General features: G+C 42.0%; 1 protein-coding gene across 1 annotated transcript in view; it reads right to left on the bottom strand.

Moving 5' to 3' along the window:
• Window positions 1–550: 550 nt before the first annotated feature.
• UBP1 (upstream binding protein 1) overlaps window positions 551–22,111 on the bottom strand; it is a 127,585-nt gene continuing 106,024 nt past the window's right edge. The window contains exon 16 of the transcript XR_009155173.1: window positions 551–3,553. The gene's annotated coding sequence lies outside the window, so the exon portion shown is untranslated. The remainder of the gene's footprint in view (window positions 3,554–22,111) is intronic.

Below are 22,111 nucleotides of genomic sequence, written 5' to 3'. Positions count from 1 at the left end.
GAAGATTCAGCATTGTCATAGTCGCAAATAAATCTTAAAAGGATGTACCATAATGTTTCTCTGGAAGACAATTGAGAACTTAAATCCATTGTCAACTTGTATGCTAAAACAGCTTTAGTTTGGGATTCAATGGCTATTTTTAATGTCCTGCTAGATAGGATTCATCTCAGAAACAAACTGATAATTAAAGTGTAAGGTCTTGCCTCTCCAATCTTTCCAAGAAAGCAGGACTCTTGAAACTGCAGTTATTCCAAAAGGAGCTTTTATTGAAAGGTTTGTGATAACAAGAGATCTAGGCAAGAACAGAAGTTTCTCACTTAAAACCAGCTATTTAAAGCAATGCTAACCAAACCCCTTCCACACTACATCACTGCAGGGAAACAGAAGCTTTATATAGAGATTAGCACAGTAATGCAGGAAACAGTAACTTCATATAAGATCATTCAAATCCTCCCCCCCTTCCTCCCAGCAAAATGCCAGCGTCCCTGTAGAAATACCTGGGACCTGACATGCCACCCCCCCCTAGAAAACTGGGAAGTCAACCAGAAGGAAAACAAAAGAGGGAAGGGGAGACAAAGGAAACATAAAATCAACAAGGTTTGTCCGGGTAGAAGAATAGAAGAATAGAATTTTTTATTGGCCAAGTATCACTGGACACACAAGGAATTTGTTTTGGTGCATATGCTCTCAATGTACATAAAAGAAAAGATACGTTCATCAAGGTACAACATTTACAACACAATTGATGGTCAATATATCAATATAAATCCGGGTACAATTGATGAATTGTATTTGTCCGGGTACAATTGATGAAATATATGTACTAATTTAGGAGCATGCATATGTTTTTGTGAACCCATTTGTTGTGTGAGAAGGGGAGATTTTTCCAAGCCACCAGGTACTGAGTGGCTCTGTGGAATTTCCTAAAGTCAAGAATTTCCTGAACCTCAAAATGTTGTTCAACCACTACCATAATAGAAGGGCGGAACAGGGGTAGTAGCCAGACAAAGATCAGAGGTGACTTCAGGCTTCAATAAACTACAATGGAAAACAGGATGACTTAGGGAGTTGTAATTCCACCATGACAGGGTTAACCCAACTACCAAAGGATCTTCGTAGTTGCTCTCCGACTGACTGGGTTCCTCCACCGGAGGAGCTGGAGTTCCTCGCACTGTAATTGATTCTGATGGGAACTCAAGGATCGCATGGGTCTTCAGGGCGATATCTTTGGAATGTGGTGGTGACTTTAAGGGTTTCCTTCCGACCTTCTCTCCCTTTCAGGTGGACATTCTCACATGCACTCATTTGCGCAGTGACCTTCCTTCCTGCAGCGGGGCAGAGCGAGGTTTGGTTTTCTCCCTTCCGGCGGGGATCTGATTTCCACTTTCTCAGCCAAGACACACCAGCTATCCAGGTGGATGGGGGTTCCATGGGCAATGCAGGCTTTATACAGGTCATCATTTAAGCAATATTTGAACCAACTCACAAGCATTTCCTCTGGCCAATCTACATGGCAAGTCAAATCACGAAACTCTTCAATGTACTCGATGACTGGATAGCATCCCCATCTGATATGCCTTATGCGGTCTCTAACCTTGCAGATGACTAGGTCCTCAAATCTCTGTCTCAGGGCTATCATGAAATGATTGAAATTGCAGAGCTCTGGTGCATCTGCATTATGGAGGCTCACCATCCAATGTGCAGCTGATCCTTCTAGAGCCAGGGTGACAACCCTGACTTTTGTGCCTTCTGTAGGGAGATCCCTCCTATACTCCTGTATGTAGATCAATACGTGTATGAGAAAAAATCCCAGTTGCTGGGGATTCCCATCAAATTTGACACCAAGCCTTCCATTCTAGGGGTGGAAGCCTTCTCTCAAGTAGCAAGCCTTGCTTTGCATTGAGATGTCTCCTAGGCGGATCTTCCATGGTGGATATGGGTTCATCAGTAGCCCCTGAGGTTTCAGTCAATGCCCCTGGGGCTGGAGATCCCTTTTGTTCATCTGTAGTCCCCTTTTGTACTCCTAACTGGCTTGCAGTGCAAGCCTGGGCATCCTGAATACGCATGCCATGGATGGCCTCTCTCATGAGATTCATGGCTTTCCTCAGGAAATGGTTGGGCCAGTCTGGAACTCCTTCTATTCATCATTGTCATAAAAGTCTCCCATCTCCTGCTTCCAACCAGGTCATTGACTCCCACAAGTGAGGGTGACATCTTTAGTTCTGCCATCCCAGCCTTCCATCTTCCTAACACCAGTGGACTACCTCGGCTTGGTAGCGGTGCTTTGAGGCAATGTTCTCGACCCAATTGAGATTTGAAGGGTGGGGTTCTTACCCAGTCTTCAGCCTCTTCATGGTTACTGCCCTGGGCAGATATGGTGTGCACGGTCCCTATGGTAGGGCTGTTACCTCTCCGGGTTGACCAATTTGCAGTTCTTGCCTAATGTAAGGTCTTGCCTCTCCAGTCTTCCCAAGAAAGCAGAACTCTTGAAACTGCAATTGTTCCAAAAGGAGCTTTTATTGAAGTTTGGGATAACAAGAGATCTAGGCAAGAACAGAAGCTTCTCACTTAAAACCAGTTATTTAAAGTAATGCTAACCAAGCCCCTCCCTCACTACATCATTGCAGGGAAACAGAAACTTTATATACAGATCACTCCATTCCTCCCACCAAAATGCCCTGTAGAAATATCTGGGATCTGACACAAAGATGCTTTTTCTGTTAACACACCCACTCTACAGAACAGCCTCCCCCAATTGTTGTATTTGGGATATTTGCAAGGGATAAATGTGTGGTTTTGCTAAGCATCAATACATTTTCATTTATTTCTTTGGTTTAATGCAATTCTTTGTTCATCGTTTTTACTACCTAGAATTTCATGGATGGACAGGTGCCCATCTAAATTGGATAGACTACCAAGAGGTCCTGGAGCTGTAGATTTAAATTAAGAAATTGAAAAAATATCCTGGAGGAAAACAGAGGCAAACTATTTTTATAATGATGCTAAAGAAATAACATAAATATGTGTTTATGTTCAATCATCAGTTGAAGTAGACTCAATAAAACCATTCTTATTTGTTATTGTTGATATCTTAGTAAAATGTGATCTGAGTTGAGATATTTTAAATTTTCAGGAGGTATCAATCTATTAATCTGTAAAATGAATGTTATGAATGCAGGTGATAATGAATGTCCACGATGGCTAGATGTTATGAGAGTTGAACAGGCAGTAGCTGGTAGAAAGCTGTACTTTCTAACAATCTAACAATAATTTTGTAACATCTATTATTACTACAACTGAACACAAAGATTGAAAATACCTCTGTTATGATCCCAACTAATGAACCCAAGCAAATCAGCAATCTGTCTTCCTCTAAAAACATCTTTATTGGGTACACTTGTAGAGATGATTTGGTTCCCACGAGAAAGTTCTGTGTTTTGTCTAGTGACGCATTTCATCCTCCCCTCCCTCCCTACTCTGTGTGCCAGTGAAGGAACTTCTGCCAGTTCAATTTGAAGTTGACAGTCGAATCTCCCTAGTGTCCGAGGAATATCTGGAAAATATCAAATATAGACAGGTTAATTTCCTATTATCACCACCCCCTCCCATCACCAGGCAGTTTCTTTGGCTTCTGGGGATATTTGTCATGGAGTATCTGACTAACTTTTCTGCTCTAACATTCCTACTCTTCACCCAAGTTGCTTCTGACGGGATAACCCTTCTACTGTATTAAGTAGCTTTTTGTTATAAAGTCTTGAATCTAGGATCCTTCATATTTAATAGTGAGTTTTCCCTTCCTCTATGATAGGACTGGGGAATGCCTGAGCTACTGGCCTCAATCCTGATCTTATTACTGGCTTCAATAAGCTGCTATGAAAGACTGAGTGCACTTTCCCTAGAAGGTGTGGGAGTTTCAGGTCTACTATTACTGGGTTGATGATTTTTACAATGGGGAAAGATCCTATAAACTTAGGGCCCAGTTTTTTGCAAGGCTACTTCAGTTTTAGGTACTTGGTAGAAAGCTAAACTTTCTCTCCTATGTGAAATGGTCTCTGAAGGGATCTGAAGGGGTCTGCTTGTTCTTTTTGCATCTCTATGACTTTAGCTAGCACCCGTTTCACATTTCCCCAAGCATTCTGCAGAGTCCACCCACTCTGTTAGGCTTACTGAGGAAGGAGACTCCTAAGGGTATTCAGGCATGCGAATGGACTCAGCCCTGGTGGCCACTGTATTCACCATCACAGTCTCCAACGGATAAACTGGAGCATAGTGATCCAGGTGAGCCCATACCTGGTTAAGGAAGAACGCTAACTTCTCTGAATTCTCCATCAAATGTGACTTTCATCAATGGAGAGTCTATCAGTGGGGAGGGGGAGGTACCCTAGGGCTGGGGAACAAACTGGGACCCAGGTAGTAAGACCATGGCTGGTGACTGGGTCATCTAGGGGGAAACCGAGATTGGCTGACTGGATTCACCACTTGCTGCTGCTGGGAGCTTTGTCCTGGGCCCAGGCTTGCTGTCACCGCTAGTCAGGAGTGGGGGTGGGCTAGCCGCTTGGGCTGCTGCAGCTGGGCTGGGGCTACAATGAACTAGAGGCAGATGAACCATCCGGGTTATAGTCTTCACCAGCAGCTTGTACCTGTTCCATACCCTGAATCTCCATATGGTCGAACCTCTCTCTCAGCAGCTGGATCAATGGGGCTATGAGTGGCTGCCAGGTATCTCGATTCCCTCTGCTTGTCCCACTCACCTGTCCTCTTCACTTTCCCGGGGGGCATGGGGCAGCAAGCACCCGAGGGGATGTCAAGGGAACTCCATTTCAGTGGCTTTCTGAGTCCTCCTACACCAGGTGTCCCCCTCAATTTGGTAGAGGTCCTCCATCACTAGGGCTTCTCATACCCGTGGCCTTTCGGTCCCCTCAGCACAGATCTTCGGTTTGGCCACCTGGAGAGGCTCCCTCTCCAGCCTGACCCGCTGGTCGCACTTAGACTACCAGAGTTCTCCTTTCTTTTTTTTCTTTTTTTTTATTCAAAAAGTTTTACAAAATTTTTTTTCCCCCTTTCCCCCCCTCCTCCCCCCTCCCTTCGCAACCCCCTCCCCCCCCCCGACTTCCCGGAACGAGCACAAGGTATAGTTAAAAGTAAAACAAACATATGCTAAAAAGTTTTCGTCCCAACTTAATTATACCCCTACAATCATCAATTCCTAACTTCCCCCAAAAGCAATCAAAAATAATACATCATAATCATTCAAAAACAGTCTGATAACTCTTAGTCTGATATCTACGTTGAATATAGTCAATCCATTTTTCCATTCCTTTAAGTATCTTTCTTGCGTATTGTCTTTCAAAAGGCTGATATCTTCGCCATCTCAGCCAAATTGGCAACTTTCAATATCCATTCTTGTATTGTTGGTACTTCTTTTTCTTCCAATATTGTCCTATTAGTAATCTTGCTGCAGTTATTAGATTTAAAATCAATTTAGTCTCAATTACTGTACAATCCGTAATAATTCCCAACAAGAAAAATTGCGGCAGGAACTTTATCTTCTTTTCAGAACATTTTGTAAAATCCACCAAATTTTTATCCAAAAGGCCTTTATGTCCTTACAAGTCCACCAAATGTGAAAATATGTAGCGTCATCACAATTACATCTCCAACAATTTGCTTGCATTTCTGGATACATACACGATAATTATTAGGATCTAGATGCCATCTATAAAACATTTTATAAAAATTTTCCTCAGATTCTGTGCCTCGTGAATTTAACATTTCTAACCCAAATTCTTTCCCACGTTTCCAATAATATTGGCTCCTGAAAATTTTGTGCCCACTTTATCATACAGTCCTTTACCAAGTCCCTTTCAGAATCTATTTCAAGTAACACATTATACAATCTCTTTATATGCTCCTGAGACTGATTTCTAATTTGCTTTACCAAATTTCCCTCGTTCTGCTCTATACCAATTTTCTGATCTCCTTCCATCTAGCATGTAGTTGCTCATATTGAAACCAAGTATAATTTTTCCCTTCCTCTCTTAATACTTGCAGAGATTTTAACTGCAAATTACCTCTTTCAGTATACAAAAGATCTTTATATGTAATCATTTCCTGATTCTGTTCTATGTTTATATTTTCTACTGTATGTCTAGGACATGCCCATATAGGAACCTTATAATTTAGTTTATAAGAGTATTTTTCCAAACACGCAGAAGGACATTTCTTAGCACATGATTTTTAAAGGCCTTATCCACTTTTTTGTCATAAATTAAATATGCATGCCATCCATATAACAAATCATAACCTTCTATATTCAAAATTCTGTCCTCTGTTAAATTAAACCAATCACTTATTGCAGAGAGAGCAGCTGCTTCATAATATAATTTAAAATTAGGCATTTTAAACCTCCCTTTCCGAGAATCTTGAATTATTTTCATTTTAACCCTAGCTTTTTTACCTTCCCATATAAATTTGTTAATTCCCTTCTGCCATTCCTCAAGATTCTTATCTTTCTTAATTATTGGTATCATCTGAAAGAGGAATAAAAATCTAGGTAAAACATTCATTTTAATAGCAGCAATTCTCCCAGCAAAGATAATTGCAATTTTTCCAAACAATCAACTCCTTCTGAACTTTTGCCATAAAACCTCATAGTTATTCTTATACAATTTCACATTTGATGACGTAATATAAACCCCTAAATACTTAACCTTCTTTACAATTTCAAATCCTGTTACTTCCTCCAGTTTTTCTTTCTGTTGTCTGGCCATATTTTTTATTATCACTTTTGTCTTTATCTGATTTACCTTAAACCCTGAGACATTCCCATATTGATCAATTATTTCCAACAAAGATTTACTAGAATTTATAGGGTTTGTTAAAGTACTCACCAAATCATCTGCAAAAGCTCTTAACTTATATTCATACTGTCTAACTCTAATTCCTCTATCTCCTTTACTTCGTATTTTATCCAATAATGGTTCTAGAGTTAAAATAAACAATAATGGTGATAAAGGACATCCCTGTCTTGTTCCTTTCGCAATCTTAAAAGGTTCTGTTAAGCTACCATTGATTATAATCTGTGCTGTTTGCTCTCCATAAATTGCCCTAATTATTCTTAAAAAACCATCTCCAAATTGCATCTTTTCTATTAATTTAAATAAAAAATCCCAATGCAATCGATCAAAAGCTTTCTCTGCCTCGAGAAAATAAATGCTGCTGGAATAAAATTTTTCTTTTCTAAGTACTCCAGTAAATTAACAATCTGCCTAACATTATTCCTCATCTGTCTCCCTTTTATAAATCCAGATTGATCATTATGAATTCTTCGCTGCAGAATCAACATTAATCTATTAGCTATTATTTTAACAAAAATCTTATAATCATTATTTAAAAGTGAGATTGGCCTATAATTCCCAGGTTTAGAACAATCCTGTTCCTCTTTGGTATCAATGAAATAAAAGAGGTTCTCCATGAGGGGAATTCTCCTAGTTGTATCTGATTAAATAATTCCTTAAGTGGACCTAACATCTCATCCTGTAAATTCCTATAATAACTAACTGTAAGCCCATCCGTACCAGGAGTTTTCCCATTTTAATTGTTTAATTACCAAAATAATTTCTTCCGAGGTTATAGGCCGATTCAATTCATCCGTTTGTTCTAAAGTTAAATTTTTAACCTTATATTCCTTCAAATATTTATCAATATCCTATTCAATATATTATCTTTAAGATATAAATTTGTATAATATTCTAAAAAGCTTTTTAATTTTATCCTGTTGATATCTCTCTTTACCTTTGTATTCTATTTTTCTATAGTACGTTGTTTTGTCTTTTCCTTAAAGTGTATGCTAACCACCTACCAGGTCTATTTGCGTTACAAAAGTTTTATGTTTGGCATATTGTATATTTGTTGCCACCTGATCAGCCATTATCATATTAAATTGATTCTGTAGTAACTTTATTGCATCTTTAAGTTTTTGATCATGTGGGTTATGTATTAATAATTGTTGTTTCTTATAAATTTCCTCTTCTAAATACCTACGCTGTCTTTGTTGCTTATTTCTCTGTCTATTATTAAGATATATTAATACACCTCTCATAAAAGCTTTACTGCAGTCCCAAACCATTTCTATCGATGTTTCATTATTCAAATTATAATCAAAAAATTCTTTCATCTGCTTTTTACATTGATTTACATTATCCTGATATCTAAACAAATTTTCATTTAATCTCCAAGTTCTTCTACCCTCTTTTCCATATTGCAATTCCATCCAAACAGGACTATGATCAGACAAACATCTTGGAAATATCTTAGTTTTCTTCACCCTAAAAAGCAAATCATTAGAAATTAAAATAAAATCAATACGTGAGAAGGATTGATGCCTATCAGAGAAAAAAGTATAGTCTCTTTCCTCCAGATTCCGCAGTCTCCATACATCTCTTAACTCAAAATCTTCTATCATATCAAAAAAGGATTTAGGCAGCTTTGCATGTGCAGGTATCTTCTTGGAAGAAATTCTCTTGTCCTTTCGTGTATCTATTACTCCATTCCAATCTCCCAATATAATACACGATTTATAATCCCATAGAGTCAACTTATCATATAACATTCTATAAAAATTTTCTTGTTGCTGGTTGGGTGCATATATACCAAGCAAGAGAGTCCTTTTTGTTTCTATTGTAAGTTCAATAGCAATATATCTTCCGTGAATATCTGCCTCTATTAACTTGGCTGGTATATCTTTTCTCAAATAAACCACTATGCCATGTTTTTTCTCCAAAGCTGAAGCAACAAAATGTTTACCTAACTTTGAGTTTATTAGGTACTTTTGATCTGATAATTTAATATGCGTTTCTTGTAAGCAAATAACATCATGTTTAAGTTGTTTCAAATAATGAAATATTTTTCTTCTCTTCTGAGCTGATTTCACACCATTGACATTCCAATTCAAGATTTTATTTGCCATTACTGGGCTGCTGAAGCGTTTGGGCAATCAACTGAAGATCGCCCTCCCGTATCTTCGGCCGTGCTCCTCCCACCGCTTCTGTAGCAGAGTCCTGAACTTTACTTTGAGTTTGTTGCTCCTTTTCTTTACGCTTAAGGGCTCCCCTCGTCAGTCTTTGTTCTTGTGGTTGTTCCTCTGATGGTAACATCACTGGAATCACCTCAGCTTCCACACCCATTTGAGTCTCTTGAATTCTTTTTCTATTATTTCTATTTCAAATTTCAGCACTGTAGAAAGAAAATCTTTGGCCTTAAGCACTGTGTCAATACGATATCTTCTTCCTGATAATACACTGTCAAGCCAACTGGAACCTCCCATCTAAATTGAATCTGGTATTTCTTAAGTTCTTGTGTAAAAATGTAAAGTCTTTCTATCCCTTAACATCTTGGGAGGATCTCTTTCAAAACCTTCAACTCCTGTTCCCTATTTTCAAGTTTTTCTGAAAAGCAACTTGCAAAATTTGATTCCTCACTGTTCTTTTCAAAAATAAACCACAATGTCTCTAGGAAGTTTCTTTTGCCTAGCAATCCAAGAATTAACTCTATAAAATTTTGTCAATTTGATAAGCAACCTCTTGTGGATCAAGTTCAATAAATTCAGCCAGAGCTTCTGATAAAATTTTTAAATCTTCCCTTTCCTCATTCAAACCTCTAATTCTCAGAGCTCCTTCCATCATTCTATACTGCATCACCACCACTTGATCTTCATTTTTATCCAATTTGATTTGCATTCCCCCCATTCTATTTTCTATTTGTTGATTTGACTGAACAATTTCTTGCACCTCCTCCTCCACCACCTCCAGTCTTTTGCCAAACCTTGAAAAGCCATTAAGATATCTTCTTATTTTTTATTATTCTCTTTATTTCTTCTCTTATTTTCTCATTATTATCCATAATCTCCTTAAACCTTTCTTCAGACACTTTCCTTGCTCTTTAATCAGATCTTCTAAAGCTGGTTCAGAACCCTTCTGCCCCCAGTCTTAGGTGGTTTAGTAGCCATTTCAGTTTTAAAATTCACAAAATATAAGTCTAGAAACTTCTTTTCCCTTTAAGTATAGGAGAGCTCAGTTCACTTCATTAAAATCCACACATAACATTTCTTATCTTCTTAGTTGCACAGACTGTTTAAAATTCCATTCATCATTTTCACTCCTGCTCAGGCGCCATCTTTAAGAGTCAATTAGAACAAAGAAAAAAATTCTCTTTTAGAAAGTAGAAGTCAGGAAATCAAAAATACTTGCAATCCAATAATCGTCCGCTTGCACTCATTCCGTCTGCTTAAAGAGATCCATAAAGATAAGACAATTAGCAGAGATGGACACCTTCTTCTTTTCCTGCTTTTGCAGACACGCACTGAAGTCGGAGATGGCAGGAATATTTATGGGACCCATCGACCCTTCGAGGCTCTGCTTAATTAAAACAAAGCCTCTGGGGAGGTCTACCAACATTCCTGCGCTCTTATCTTGCCCCTTTCATCCAGGGAAAAAGATTAAAGCCGGCTTTTCCTGGCTTTTACGATGTTCAGTGCGGAGCCCCTTTAATTAGGGCTCAGCGAAGAGGTGGAGCCACCCGGAAGCCCCAGAGTTCTCCTTTCTTCTCCATCTCCGAATCTTCCCTGAGTCTTCTCCATCCTCCTAAAGTCACCGGGAGACAGCAGGGGCTCAGGGACCCCAGAAGGTTGCTTTTTTGGCAGAGCAAAATTTAGGAATTGATTTAATGTCATGATCCCGACTAACAAACCCAAGCAAATCAGCACCTTGTGGCTTCCTCTAAGAACTTCTTTATTGGGTACATCATATCAGCACAATTAAATGGAAAACTAATTCTAAATGTTTCCCATGGTTTCAGTATAATTAAAATAGGAAATAACTCTCCCCAAAGTCACAGGTTGCACTGGCCAATTAGGCTAATTGGCGGGCTCTCCAGGCACCCCTCCCCATCTGTATCCACTTGTAGAAATGATCTTGGTTCCCACGAAAGTTCTGTTGTTGTCTAGCAATGAATTGCTTTCTCCTTCCCCCTTCCCACTCTGTGTGGCAACTGAGGAACAGAAAAATGGCTTCTGTCAGGTTCTATTGAACCTGACAGCCTCAATATTCAGAATATTTTATATTTTAATATATGATACAAAATATAGCTACTTCAATTTTTAAGAAAAATCTTTAGGATACAAATTGTAGGGAGGAATAGATGCAGCTTCATCACTGGAGGCTTTCAAGAAGAGATTGGACTGCCATTTGTCAGAAATAGTGTAGGGTCTCCTGCTAGGGTGAAGGGTTGGACTAGATGACCTACAAGGTCCTTCCAACTCTGTTAATCTAATCTAATCTAATCCTATCCTATCCTATCCTATCCTATCCTATCCTATCCTATCCTATCCTATCCTATCCTTTAGGTCTGTAAAGAGCCCATAGAATAATAGCAGATTTATCTTAGATCTGTCAAAAGGAGACTGTCTTTAGAACTTTCAAAACTATCTAGAAGCTACTGCAGTGTGAATTTTTCAACATCTGCAGCAATTTTAATCTAAATCAACCCTGACTTAACCTGAGAATAAAAATGTTCACTTCATTCAGCCAAAGTCAACTGCACGGAAAGAAAGTCTTAATTATTACCAGCATAATAAGATTAGCACCAATGAATTCTTTATACAAATGTAGTCACAGCTAAAATAGTCACGCATTAAGTATTAACTATTAGTACTAATACTAATATTATTTAAGTTAGTTAGTGATTCAAAACTTATGCAAACATAGTACTTCTGAGCTAAATTTTAAAACATTTTTCAGGCTTTCTGCAAGATCATGGAAGAATTGTAGCTGATTTAAGAGTTGTATTAACTTCAATAAGTGGTTTTCTGAAAGCAATGGCATATTTTTCAGATTTGCATAGAAGCTGAAAAAGGCAGAGTGCTTTTATGAATAGCAGAGAAATGCTTAGTTGAGTGAGGTCCAAGGCAACTCTTGAATCATTGCATACAATCGTAATAATTAATTTAAAATCCATGAATTTCAGATTTAGATTGAAATGAAAGCATTATACTAGAAAAATAATAATAATAATAATAATAATATTTTAATTTGTATACCGCCCTTCTCACGAAGGACTCAGGGCGGTGAATAGCCAGAATATAATACAAAAGGAACAATACATACAACACTAAGAACAACCCTTAAAAAACTTATTCAAATGGCCAAATTTAAAATACAATAACACCCTATAAAATTGACAAAAAATTTAAAACCCATAAAATCAAATTAAAATTTTAAAAATCAAGCCAGTCCAGCAAGGCGGAATAAATAGGATTTAAGTTCGCGGCGAAAGGTCCTAAGGTCAGATAGTTGTCGAAGTCCAGGGGGAAGTTCGTTCCACAGGGTAGGAGCCCCCACAGAGAAGGCCCTCCCCCTGGGGGTCGCCAGTCGACATTGTTTGGCTGACAGCACCCTAAGGAGTCCCTCTCTGTGAAAACGCACCGGTCGTTGGGAGATAGAGGATGGCAGTAGACGGTCCCGTAAATATCCCGGTCCTAAGCCATGGAGCGCTTTAAAGGTAGTAACCATTACCTTGAAGCACACCCGGAAGACAACAGGTAGCCAGTGCAGTCTGCGCAGGATAGGTGTTACATGGGAGCTCCAAACTGCTCCCTCAATAACCCCCGCAGCCGCATTCTGGACTAACTGGAGTCTCCGGGTGCTCTTCAAGGGGAGCCCCATGTAGAGAGCATTGCAATAGTCCAAGCGAGTGGTAACGAGAGCATGAGTGACCGTGCATAGGGCATCCTGGTCCAGGAAGGGATGCAACTGGCGGATCAGGCGAACCTGATAAAAAGCTCTCCTGGAGACGGTTGTCAAATGGTCTTCAAAGGACAACCGCTCATCCAGGAGCACACCCAAGTTGCGCACCCTTTCCATCGGGACCAATGACTCGCCCCCAAAAGACAGCCGCATCTGCAGCTGACTGTACCGCGGTGCCGGCATCCACAGCCACTCCGTCTTGGAGGGATTAAGCTTGAGCCTGTTCCTCCCCATATAGACCCGTACGGCTTCCAAACACCGGGACAGTACTTCGATAGCTTTGTTGGGGTGGCCTGGGGTGGAAAAGTACAGCTGCGTATCATCAGCGTACAGTTGGTACCTCACCCCAAAACCACTGATGATCTCGCCCAGTGGCTTCATATAGACGTTGAACAGGAGGGGCGAGAGAATCGATCCCTGTGGCACCCCACACATGAGGCACCTCGGAGTCGATCTCTGCCTCCCAGTCAACACCGTCTGAGTCCGGTCAGAGAGGTAGGAGGAGAACCACCGATAAACGGTGCCTCCCACTCCCAAACCCTCCAACCAGCGCAGCAGGATACCATGGTCGATGGTATTGAAAGCCGCTGAGAGGTCTAACAGGACCAGGGCAGAGGAGTAACCCTTATCCCTGGCCCTCCAGAGATCATCCACCAACGCGACCAAAGCCGTCTCAGTACTGTATCCGGGTTGGAAGCCGGACTGGAACAGGTCTAGATAGACAGTTTCATCCAGGTACTGGGGTAATTGACGTGCCACCGCACTCTCTACAACCTTCGCCGTAAAACGAAGGTTGGAGACTGGACGGTAATTTCCTAAAACAGCTGGGTCCAGGGAAGGCTTCTTGAGCAGAGGTCTCACCACCGCCTCTTTCAAGGTAGCAGGAAAGACCCCGTCCCGCAAAGAAGCATTTGTAACTCCCCGGAGCCAGCCTCATGTCACCTCCTGCGTGGCCAGCACCAACCAGGAGGGGCACGGGTCCAGTAAACATGTGGTGGCATTCAACCTTCCCAGCAGCCTGTCCATGTCCTCGGGAGTCACAGGGTCAAAACTATCCCAAACAGTCTCAATAAGACGGGTCTCGAAACTCTCGCCTGGATCTACCCAATTTTGATCCAATCCATCCTGAAGCTGAACGATTTTATTGTATAGATAACCGTTAAACTCCTCGGCACGCCCTTGTAATGGGTCCTCCCGCCCCGCCTGTTGAAGGAGAGAGTGGGTCACCCGAAACAGGGCGGCTGGGCGGTTATCTGCCGACGCAATGAGGGAGGAAACGTAAGAACGCTTCGCATCCCTCAATGCCACTAGGTAGGTCCTACTATAGACCTAACTAGTGTCCTGTCAGCCTCAGAACGGCTGGATCCCCAGGCACTCTCTAGGCGTCTTCTCCGGCGTTTCATCTCCCTCAGCTCCTCGGAGAACCAAGGAGCTGGTTAAGACCTGCGCCAGGTCAGAGGCCACAAAGGCACGACACAGTCCAAAGCTCCAGCCGCGGCCTGTTCCCAGGCCGCGACTAGTTCTTCAGTCATGTTGCGGGCCAGATTCTCGGGTAACGGCCCAAGCTCCGTCAGGAACCTCTCCGGGTCCATCAGGCGCCTGGGATGGAACCAACGCATTGGTTCCGTCTCCCTGCGGTGGTGAGTAGCGGTCCGAAAGTCCAGACGAAGAAGAGAATGATCCGACCATGACAAAGGCTCGATAACTAAATCATTTAAAATCAGATCATTCAACCACTGGCCAGAGACAAAAATCAGATCTACAGTGCCTCCCCCGATGTGGGTAGGGCCGTCCACTAATTGAGTCAGGTCCATGGCCGTCATGGAAGCCATGAACTCCCGAGACGTCGAGGATGCCACGCCAGTTGATGGCAAGTTGAAATCCCCCATGACCAACAGTCTAGGGGTTTCAACTGCCAACCCGGTCAGCAACTCCAACAGCTCAGGCAGGGCTGTTGTCATGCAGCAAGGAGCCAGGTACGTGATCAACAAACCCACCTGAGTCCTACAACCCCACTTCACAAAGAGGGATTCACAACCAGCTATCTGAGGCACAGTGGTCTCCCTCGGTTCCAGGCTTTCCTTAATGATAACCGCCACCCCGCCACCCCTACCTTGGGCCCTCGGCTGATGGAATGCTCGGAAACCTGGTGGGCACATCTCCACTAGGGGAACCCCCCCTTCCTTGCCCAATGCTGTTGCTATTCCAAGTAAAGTTCTGAGTGTGATTTTAATCTTTTTAAAATGATATCCCAACTGATTGGGTGAAATAATGAAAATATTAATGTAAGTAGTACTAACTTAATAATTCAAATCCATTCCAAAAAATCCCACTTTCACAATATAAAAAGATATATTTTCTAGCAGAAAATAACAAATAAAATGTTGTAGGAAGTTAGCACCCACCCCTCTCCTAGGAAAATGAGATATTTTAGGAAATATTAAAAAGGCAGAATATTTCCCTTAAAAGGGAGGCAGAAACTCAGCTCCCCCCCACCTTTGTGAATGGGCCATTAAGGCCTGGGCCAGTCTATTCTACATAACAAAGATCTTCCTCCTGCAGGCAGAGCCATAGTAGGAATTGCCCTCACCCAAGATCTAACAAAGATAGGATTAGCCATCTAGCAACAGAATTCACCACATGGTAACCTGGGGAGATTGCATCACCATCCAGCAAGGTTCAAACAAGCTTGGGACTTGGACAGTTTACAGAGTTGCCCCAGCATGACTCCATGGGAGTCTGACAACCAATCAGAATGCAAGCTCAAAGTCAAAGCCCAACAGAATAAAACCTAGGCACTTTATTGATTGATTGATTGATTGATTGATTGATTGATTGATTGATTGATTGAATGAATGAATGAATTTTTATACCGCCCTTCTCCCGAAGGACTCAGGGCGGTTTACAGCCAAGATAAAACCACAATAATATACAAATAAAACAATAAATTAAAAAACTTATTAAACATATGGCCGAATTAAAACATTTAAAATCATAAAACCCCATAAAATATAAAATTTATATCAAATATTAAAACTATTAAAAATCCTATGCCAGTCCTGCGCAAATAAACAAATAGGTCTTCAGCTCGCGGCGGAAGGTCAGAAGGTCCGGCAGTTGACGAAGTCCAGGGGGAAGTTCATTCCAGAGGGTGGGAGCCCCCACAGAGAAGGCCCTTCCCCTGGGGGCCGCCAGCCAACATTGCTTGGCGGACGGCACCCTGAGAAGTCCCTCTCTGTGCGAGCATACAGGTCGGTGGGAGGCATTCGGTAGCAGTAGGCGGTCCCGTAAGTACCCTGGCCCTAAGCCATGGAGCGCTTTAATGGTAGTAACCAAAACCTTGAAGTGCACCCGAAAGACCACAGGTAGCCAGTGCAGCCTGCGCAGGAGTGGTGTTACATGGGAGCTATCACTCGCGCAGCTGCATTCTGAACCAACTGGAGCCTCCGGGTGCTCCTCAAGGGGAGCCCCATGTAGAGAGCATTGCAGTAATCCAAGCGAGAGGTAACAAGAGCATGAGTGACCGTGCATAGGGCATCCCGGTCAAGGAAGGGGCGCAACTGGCGAATCAGGCGGACCTGATAAAAAGGTCTCCTGGAGACGGTCGTCAAGTGATCTTCAAAAGACAACCACCCATCCAGGAGAACGCCCAAGTTGCGCACCCTTTCCACCGGGGCCAATGATTCGCCCCCAACAGTCAGCCGCAGCTGCAGTTGACTGTACCGGGCTGCCGGCATCCACAGCCACTCCGTCTTGGAGGGATTGAGTTGAGCCTGTTTCTCCCCATCCAGATCCGTACGGCTTCCAGACACCGGGACAGCACTTCGATAGCTTCATTGGGGTGGAGAAGTACAGCTGCATGTCGTCAGCATACAATTGGTACCTCACCCCAAAGCCATTGATGATCTCACCCAGCGGCTTCATATAGATGTTGAACAGGAGTGGCGAGAGAATCGACCCCTGCGGGGGGTCGTGAGGGGCCTCGCAGTCGATCTCTGCCCCCCTGCCAACACAGTCTGCGACCGGTCAGAGAGATAGGAGGAGAACCACCGATAAATGGTGCCTCCCACTCCCAAACTCCACAACCGGTGCAGCAAGATACCATGGTCGATGGTATCAAAAGCTGCTGAGAGGTCTAACAGGACCAGGGCAGAGGAGTAACCCTTGTCCCTGGCCCTCCAGAGATCATCAACCAACGTGACCAAAGCCATCTCCGTACTGTATCCAGGCCGAAAGCCGGACTGGAACGGGTCTAGATAGATTCATCCAGGTATTGGGGTAATTGACGTGCCACCACACTCTCTACAACCTTCGCCACAAAGCGAAGGTTGGAGACTGGATGATGATTTCCCAAAAGAGCTGGGTCCAGGGAAGGCTTCTTGAGGAGGGGTCTCACCACCGCCTCTTTCAAGGCGGCGGAGAAAACCCCTTCCATCAAAGAAACGTTGATAATCCCCCGGAGCCAGCCTCATGTCACCTCCTGCGTGGCCAGCACCAGCCAGGAGGGGTACGGGTCCAGTAAACATATGATGGCATTCAACCGCCCCAACAACCTGTCCATGTCCTCAGGAGTCACAGGGTCAAATCCATCCCAAACAGTCTCAACAAGACGAGTCTCCGACCTCTCACCTGGATCTACCCAATTTTGATCCAATCCATCCTGAAGCTGAACAATTTTATCATATAGATAACCACTAAACTCCTTGGCACGGTCCTGTAAGGGGTCCTCCCGCACTTCCCGTTGAAGGAGAGAGTAGGTCACCCGAAACAGGGTAGCCGGGCGGTTATCTGCCGACGCAATGAGGGAGGAAACGTAAAAACGCTTCGTTTCCCTCAATGCCACTAGGTAGGTCCTACTGTAAGACCTAATTAGTGTCTGGTCAGCTTCGGAATGGCTGGATCTCCAGGCACTCTCTAGGCATCTTCTCCGGCGTTTCATCTCCCTCAGCTCCTTGGAGAACCAAGGAGCTGGTTGAGATTTACGCCGGGTTAGAGGCCCCAAAGGCACGACCCAGTCTAAAGCACCAGTCACGGCCAGTTCCCAGGCCGCAACTAGTTCTTCAGCCGTGCCGTGGGCCAGATCCTCAGGGAACGGCCCAAACTCCATCAGGAACCTCTCCGGGTCCATCAGGCGCCTGGGACGGAACCAACGTATTGGTCCCATCTCCCTGCAGTGTTGAGTGGCGGTCCGAAAGTCTAGGCTAAGGAGAAAATGATCTGACCATGACAACGGCTCGGTAACTAAATCTCCTAAATCCAGATCATTTAACCACTGTCCAGAGATAAAAATCAGATCCAGTGTGCCTCCCCCAATGTGAGTAGGGCCATCAACTATTTGTGTCCGGTCCAAGGCCGTCATGGAGGCCATGAACTCCCGAGCCGCCGTCGATGACAAGCCGGTCGATGGCAAGTTGAAATCCCCCATGACCATAAGTCTGGGGGTCTCAACCACCACCCCGGCAAGCACCTCCAACAGCTCGGGCAGGGCTGTAGTCACGCAGCAAGGAGCCAGGTACGTGATCAACAAGCCCATCTGAACCCTATGACCCCACTTCACAAAGAGGGATTCACAACCGGCTATCTGAGGTACAGTGGTCTCCCTTGGTTCCAGACTTTCCTTAATAACTTTCAGAATCTTGGCCCTTTTTTCTGCTTAGGAACTCGGGAGGTCAGGAAGCTATGTGATCCTGTTTATCAATAAACCTCCTTTCTAAGCAATTTCCATGAATCCAGTGTCTTTTTCCCAACTTTGGAACTGAACCCAGAAGGTTATTTCTTCCAACAATGCAAAATGTGTATTTTTTCCCTAACTAATAAATAATTATGAATCTGAGATGATTTCCTCCCATCCTGAAATTATCAGTAGAATGGTAGAATTGTTCCAGACAAATGAACTGAAAAGAAGAGCAGTACAGAAACAATTCTTGATGATTATCACTTTAATACATCAGTGAAACACTCAGGTAATTAGTACCCATGCTATTTTTATGATCTCTTTGGGGAAAAAATGTAAATTTTCAAATATTATTTCTACCTGACACACAGATTACTGTAGTTTTTAACCTATAGTGAAAAGGATAGAATAAAAATGATGTAGTGTTTAGTCTTTATTGTAAGTTCATTTGTTCTACAGAATCCAATGCATGCAATAGCAAAAGATGACAGTTGTCAAGATAGCTATTCAGGAACTTGCATATCACACACATCAAAAAATTAAGTTAAAACATGTAGCTAAATGAATATGGGATAACTGCTGATGTGCACACAGTTTCTTTTCCGAACAAGTCAACATTAAAATCCTTATCTCATTAAGTTTCTTTCGTACTATTCCTCTTCCTTCAAATAGAATAGATTGCTAGCTAGATCTTCTGCATTTCAATGTGTTGCAACAGGTACCTGGTATAAATTTTCCATTTAGTTTATCTATGGCTGTTTCCTTGAAGCATCAACCTTCCAAAAGTTAGACAAGTAAAATCAAGCAGACAACTCTTATCCCAATGGCTATCACAAAGCATGTATCTCGGCTGGGCTAATCTAATTCTGTATGTAGCTCAAATGAGGTTGTATGCCTTCCATCTAGTTTACAAGTCACAGTTTTTGCCTGAACATCAATTATTGTATCAGTAGAGGCATTTTGAGAAGCTGCACTAACAATAATGCATTAAGGCAACCATAGTTTCTTCTTCCTATGCAATAAAATGTGATCAACAAACTGAAACATTGTAGAAGTTTCCCGGGGTCAAATTCAATGTAGCAACTGTTATTACAGGTGCCAGTTCCATTGGTTTTGTTAAGTCATATTTGGGTATCATCAGAACCTTTGCTTATGTTCAGATTCTCTAGACCAATGGTTGGCAATGGCATTGCTGGTGTATTTTTTTTTAGTTTGTAATGAGTCCTTGATTGAACTGTTCCAGTCTGCATAATATCCTTTTCCAAGCTGCTGGCACTTCTTCTCTTCGTTTTTTTAATTCTTACAAAATTTGGTAGTAATGACATCATTTTCTCTCTCTATTGATTCATCCATTTTATCTAGTCTGCCTTCCAGCCCTTCAACTGCTTCTTAACAGGATGATCAACAACAGAAGTAATTTACAATAGAATCTATGGGTTTTTGTTTTTGTATAATTAGTTACGGATTCAGTGGGGAAATCCTTACTTTCACACATCATTCTAATGCCCTGCTCAGTATATATGATTTTCTCACCAATGTGATTGTTGTTATTGACTCACTCTTGTTACATCCTCCAAAATTTGCTCGGATTCAGGTTCCCCCCCCCGCTTCTTAATATGATGTTTCTGTTCCTCAACAGGCAAATCAGGATCAGTTCACAATCATTATGTCTCTCAGTTTCATCTGAATGATGAAACTAAATAATGATCAGGGAAAAAATTGTTTAGACGCTGTTTCTTAAAAGTGGTATCTGTTGTGGTCTGTCAGCAGACTACGGAGCTGGCAACTGAGTCAGACAGCGATAAGGCTGAGGTGAGGCCAGGGCCATCAGGAAGTGAGGTGCGGCCTCCAGAGCCTGATAGTAATGAGGCTGAGGAACAGGAGGAGCTAATGTTCCTAATGCATGCATGAGAAGAGCTGCCAGAAGGCAAGAGCAGCTCAAGCAAAAAGGACAGCTCGGGAGTAGGGCCAAGAGATGATTGGCCCCTCCTATAAGGCTTAAAACAGACCAGCACCAGCATTTGAGATTTGCCAGAAAACACTGGTAGCTTCGTTTTCTGATTTGTCTACGTCTTGCCTTTATTTTTGTGACTCATGAACATTTGCCAAGAAAGGCCTTTGGCAGTTTGTCTAGTTGGACCATGGTTTGTGAGAGAACTGAGGAATTTGTGTTGGGAGGCATTTCTTTTAATTTGAGTTGAACGACGCTGGGAATGAAGTAATTCTCAGCTGTTCGAATAAAGTTTGTTTGTTTTTTCACGGACTGAGTTTCTTACTACCTACTTGGGCCTAGGTCACAACAGTATCTATAATTTATGCTTGCTCCAAAAATTAAAGCCTTATTGTTGCTAGGTTTCCCAGAAATATAAACAGAAGTGTTAAGCGTTGTACAGGGAGAACAGTTGTACAGAAATCTATAACTGTAGCAAAGAGCCATTATTCTTACATTAAACAATAAGATCAAATCGATTCTGAAAGGGACTTGGTAAAGGACTGTATGATAAAGTGGGCACAAAATTTTCAGGAGCCAATATTATTGGAAACGTGGGAAAAAATTTGGGTTAGAAATGTTAAATTCACGCAGGCACAGAATCTGAGGGAAAATTTTTATAAAATGTTTTATAGATGGCATCTAGATCCTAAAAAATTATCGTGTATGTATCCAGATATGCAAGCAAAATGTTGGAGATGTAATTGTGATGACGCTACATATTTTCACATTTGGTGGACTTGTAAGGACATAAAGGCCTTTTGGATAAAAATTTGGTGGATTTTACAAAATGTTTTGAAAAAGAAGATAAAGTTCCTGCCGCAATTTTTCTTGTTGGGAATTATTACGGATTGTACAATAATTGAGACTAAATTGATTTTAAATCTAATAACTGCCGCAAGATTACTAATAGGACAATATTGGAAGAAAAAAGAAGTACCAACAATAGAAGAATGGATATTGAAAGTTGCCAATTTGGCTGAGATGGCGAAGATATCAGCCTTTTTGAAAGACAATACGCAAGAAAGATACTTAAAGGAATGGAAAAAATGGATTGACTATATTCAACGTAGATATCAGACTAAGAGTTATCAGACTGTTTTTGAATGATTATGATGTATTATTTTTGATTGCTGTCGGGGGAAGTTAGGAATTGATGATTGTAGGGGTATAATTAAGTTGGGACGAAAAATTTTTAGCATATGTTTGTTTTATTTTTAACTATACCTTGTGCTCGTTCCGGGAAGTCGGGGGGGGAGGGGGGTTGCAAAGGGAGGGGGGAGGAGGGGGGGAAAGGGGGAAAAAATTTTTGTAAAACTTTTTGAATTAAAAAAAAAAACAAAAAAAACAACAATAAGATCAAATGGATTAACATGCTGTACAGACAAAAAATACTGTATTTTTTGGAGTATAAGACTTTTTTCCCTCCTAAAAGAGGATTGAAATGATGGTGCCTGCTCATCGCATTTTTGCAAAAACAGGGTGCACAGAGGGTTTGGGAGACCTGCAGAGTGCTCCTGGGGGCTGGGGAAGGGCAAAAACCCTTTTTTTTTCTTACTTACCTCTTCAAAATCTTGGTGTGTCTTATACACCAGTGAGTCTGAAAATACGGTATGTCATTGTCCTGATTAATTTAAACTGTACAAA

The sequence above is a fragment of the Ahaetulla prasina genome, chromosome 4 (genome assembly GCF_028640845.1).
Source record: "Ahaetulla prasina isolate Xishuangbanna chromosome 4, ASM2864084v1, whole genome shotgun sequence".
Lineage (NCBI taxonomy): Eukaryota > Metazoa > Chordata > Lepidosauria > Squamata > Colubridae > Ahaetulla > Ahaetulla prasina.
Note: the sequence above shows the minus strand (reverse complement) of the source record. Positions and strands in the feature narration are given on the sequence as shown.